The following is a 5,088-nucleotide window of genomic DNA, read 5'->3' on the forward strand; positions in this document are numbered from 1 at the left end:
AAGCACATCAACAAACTGGAAAAGGTGCAAAGACATGCTACTAAGTGGCTCCCAGAACTGAAGGGCAAGAGCTACGAGGAGAGGTTAGAGGCATTAAATATGCCAAAACTAAAAGACAGAAGAAAGAGGTGATATGATCACTACATACAAAATAGTATCAGGAATTGATAAAATCGACAGCGAAGATTTCGTGAGACCTGGAACTTCAAGAACAGGAGGTCATAGATTGAAACTAGCTTAACACAGATGCTAAAGAAATATAAGAAAATTCACTTTCGCAAATAGCGTGGTAGACGGTTGGAACAAGTTAGGTGAGAAGGTGGTGGAGGCCAAGACTGTCAGTAGTTTCAAAGCGTTATATGACAAAGAGTGCTGGGAAGACGGTCTCATCCTGTAACTACACTTAGGTATTTACACACACACTATATATATATATATATATATATATATATATATATATATATATATATATATATATATATATATATATATATTATTAAATATGACCGAAAAAGTAAGATTAATAATTCTAACACGAATTTTCTCAATCTTTCGTACATTACGCTTCACTGTTGGAGGTAAATCAAAAATCACTTCTCCAAAATTCATTTTTATTTCTAGTCTGACGCGACACGGGCGCGTTTCGTAAAACTTATTACATTTTCAAAGACTTCACAAATACACAACTGATTAGAACTTGCGTTTCTCTGATTTTATATCTACATTTGAGTGAGGTGGGAAGGGTGATGTGGCATTAACACAAGACAGAACAATAGGGGATATTAATAGGGTATTAAAAGTATCAACACAAGACAGAACAGAAACAATGGGTATTGAATAGAAGTGTTTGTAGAAAGCCTATTGGTCCATATTTCTTGATGCTTCTATATTGGAGCGGAGTCTTGAGGTGGGTAGAATATAGTTATATATATATATATATATATATATATATATATATATGTCGTACTTAGTAGCCAGAACTCACTTTTCAGCCTACTATGCAAGGCCCGATTTGCCTAATAAGCCAAGTTTTCATGAATTCATTGTTTTTCGACTACCTAACCTGCCTAACCTAACCTAACCTAACTTTTTCTGCTACCTAACCTAACCTAACCGATAAAGATAGGTTAGGTTAGGTTAGGTAGGGTTGGTTAGGTTCGGTCATATATCTATGTTAATTTTAACTCCAATAAAAAAAATTGACCTCATATATAATGAAATGGTTAGCTTTATCATTTCATAAGAAAAAAATTCGAGAAAATATATTAATTCAGGAAAACTTGGCCTATTAGGCAAATCGGGCCTTGCATAGTAGGCTGAGAAGTGCGTTCTGGCTACTAGGTACGACATATATATATATATATATATATATATATATGTCGTACCTAGTAGCCAGAACGCACTTCTCAGCCTACTATGCAAGGCCCGATTTGCCTAATAAGCCAAGTTTTCATGAATTAATTGTTTTTCGACGACCTAACCTACCTAACCTAACCTAACCTAACTTTTTTGGCTACCTAACCTAACCTAACCTATAAAGATAGGTTAGGTTAGGTTAGGTAGGGTTGGTTTGGTTCGGTCATATATCTACGTTAATTTTAACTACAATAAAAAAAATTGACCTCATACATAATGAAATGGGTAGCTTTATCTTTTCATAAGAAAAAAATTTGAGAAAATATATTAATTCAGGAAAACTTGGCTTATTAGGCAAATTTGGCCTTGCATAGTAGGCTGACAAGTGCGTTCTGGCTACTAGGTACGACATATATATATATATATATATATATATATATATATATATATATATATATATATATATATATATAATATATATATATATATATTATATATATATAAATATATATATATATATATTATATATATATATATTATATATATATATATATAAATATATATATATATATATATATATGTCGTACCTAGTAGCCAGAATGCACTTTTCAGCCTACTATGCAAGGCCCGATTTGCCTAATAAGCCAAGTTTTCATTAATTAATATATTTTCTCTATTTTTTTTCTTATGAAATGATAAAGCTATCCATTTCATTATGTATGAGGTCAATTCTTTTTTTATTGGAGTTAAAATTAATAGATATATGACCGAACCTAACCAGCCCTACCTAAACTATCTTTATAGGTTAGGTTAGGTAGCTGAAAATGTTAGGTTAGGTAGTCGAAAAAACATTAATTCATGAAAACTTGGCTTATTAGGCAAATCGGGCCTTGTATAGTAGGCTGAGATGTGCGTTCTGGCTACTAGGTACGACACAAACACACACACATATTATATATATATATATATATATATATATATATATATATATATATATATATATATATATATATATATGTCGTACCTAGTAGCCAGAACGCACTTCTCAGCTTACTATGCAAGGCCCAATTTGCCTAATAAGCCAAGTTTTCATGAATTAATTGTTTTTCGACTACCTAACCTACCTAACCTAACCTAACCTAACTTTTTCGGCTACCTAACCTAACCTAACCTATAAAGATAGGTTAGGTTAGGTTAGGTAGGGTTGGTTAGGTTCGGTCATATATCTACGTCAATTTTAACTCCAATAAAAAAAATTGACCTCATACATAATGAAATGGGTAGCTTTATCATTTCATAAGCAAAAAATTAGAGAAAATATATTAATTCATGAAAACCTGGCTTACTAGGCAAATCGGGCCTTGCATAGTAGGCTGAGAAGTGCGTTCTGGCTATTAGGTACGACATATATATATATATATATATATATATATATATATGTCGTACCTAGTAGCCAGAACTCACTTCTCAGCCTACTATGCAAAGCTCGATTTGCCTAATAAGCCAAGTTTTCATGAATTAATTGTTTTTCGACTACCTAACCTACCTAACCTAACCTAACCTAACTTTCTCTACTACCTAACCTAACCTAACCTATAAAGATAGGTTAGGTTAGGTTAGGTAGGGTTGGTTAGGTTCGGTCATATATCTACGTTAATTTTAACTCCAATAAAAAAACATTGACCTCATACATAATGAAATGGGTAGCTTTATCATTTCATAAGAAAAAAATTATAGAAAATATATTAATTCAGGAAAACTTAGCTTATTAGGCAAATTTGGCCTTGCATAGTAGGCTGAGAAGTGCGTTCTGGCTACTAGGTACGACATATATATATATATATATATATATATATATATATATATATATATATATATATATATATATATATATATATATATATATACATATATATATCGGACAATTAGGAAAAAAAAAATAAAAATTTAAATTATTTTACCTTGTACCTAGATCTACCAGGCCTGTTTGGTCTATGTTTCAGTACTTGAGAAATCTGGAAGGTCACATCCTCCTCCTCAACTTGTGGATGTGCGTTGATAGATGATTCTGTAAAATTAAGTTATTTATATAATAATAAATTCAGTATAACAATAATATTCTGTAAAATTAAAAGTAATTTATACATCAATCAGATAAAACTCTCCAGAGATGGTGATACACAACATATAAAGGACAAGCTTCAGAACAAAATATGCATTTAGGAATAAGGTTTTGTACATGTAGGTAGCACATGAGAAAATAAGTGGAAGGTGATCAAGTTTATATTAACATGTTAATGGCTTTGTTAAGGCTTTGCAAGAATGAAAAAATATTAATAATATAATATCACCTACCAATTAATTGTACATCATTTATAAGTCAATTGTTTGCATTATTATTATTCAATACTAATGATATAAAAATGCATTTTGTAATCTACTATTTATGCAAGTATTAAGCACAGGATCATGAAATAAACTGTACAATACTGTAATGGATAAACCAATTAAGTTTACATTTTCCTATAGCTAAGTCAGTCAGTTCTATTAGCAGCAGAGAACAATTATGCCCAACCTCTATTAAATGAAACAATCTTAAGAGCAAGTGATAGAAATATAATCATTTATGCTTGGGAAAATATTATGGAATGGTTCCAAATATGAAAAATATTAAGTTTTTTGGTTAAAATTTTTTAATTTAAAATTTAAATTTTTAAGTGAATTTTAAACTTTAAAAAAATTATTTAATTTTTTGGTTACTTACTTAAAATAACATTATATAGTTCTTGTTTTTGTAGAAATGCCAATTTCTTCTTTTGCCCTTCCAGACTGTATAGTGACCACAGGCCGTTTGTTCATATCTTCATTATTCTTCGAACCGTGGTTGCACAATCACACCCACGTACACTGGTTAAAAGCATCACCTAAAAGCAACAACAAAAATGTAGTACACTGACGAATTTTGAATATATATATATATATATATATATATATATATATATATATATATATATATATATATATATACTATTACAAGATTATTAGTAAAGTATTGTACTGCAAAAAGCAAATAAAATGGGGTAAACTAAACTTTGAAAACAAATAATAATTAAAACAGGTAAATTAGTAAAATAACAAAGGCTTAAGCAGACATGACTCTGCTTAAGCCATGTAAAGCAGACAGATAAGATGGCAATATATAAGGGGAAAAAATTAAAAAGCTAGGATATAAAACTAATTGAGATCAAAAGCATAAATTACTAAAGTAGGGGAAAAAATAACAAATGACTTCATAAAAAAATTATCCAATTGCCAACAGCAACTTGGTAGTACGAGTCTAAGTCTAAGAAACAAAAAAAAATTAAATGCTGTTATCTGCAATGAAACAATACATACTATTGCACGTACCGAAACATTGATGAATGTAAAAAATAGAGAACTATTTGCTGAATGTCCCATAAATGGATTTAAACTATTTTACACAAAGAGGGGGGAGAAGCCATGTATGTTAGGGAATATTTGAAATGTAGTCTCGAAAAGTACACAACTGTGATAGGAAAATTAGGTCACATGGAGGAGTGGGTCTGTATACTATGGAAGACCTTGTATGCTCGGAGCTCCTTAACATTACAAATGAGGTGGTAGAGGTATTGGGATTAAAAATAGAGAAAATAAATTTAGTGATTATTCTAATATACAAACCGCCAGATGCAACGGCCGAGGAATTCACAG

The 5,088-nt window shown here is 30.4% G+C and overlaps 1 long non-coding RNA gene across 1 annotated transcript in view; it reads right to left on the minus strand.

Moving 5' to 3' along the window:
• The window catches only part of LOC138365130 (uncharacterized), a 6,375-nt gene extending 2,140 nt beyond the window's left edge, over nucleotides 1–4,235 (minus strand). Inside the window, exons 1-2 of the long non-coding RNA XR_011228673.1 lie at nucleotides 4,121–4,235; nucleotides 3,318–3,424 (exon numbers count right to left, since the gene is read on the minus strand). This is a non-coding gene — a long non-coding RNA (uncharacterized lncRNA). The remainder of the gene's footprint in view (nucleotides 1–3,317; nucleotides 3,425–4,120) is intronic.
• Between the last annotated feature and the right edge of the window lie 853 nt (nucleotides 4,236–5,088).

Source organism: Procambarus clarkii, chromosome 15 (genome assembly GCF_040958095.1).
Source record: "Procambarus clarkii isolate CNS0578487 chromosome 15, FALCON_Pclarkii_2.0, whole genome shotgun sequence".
Lineage (NCBI taxonomy): Eukaryota > Metazoa > Arthropoda > Malacostraca > Decapoda > Cambaridae > Procambarus > Procambarus clarkii.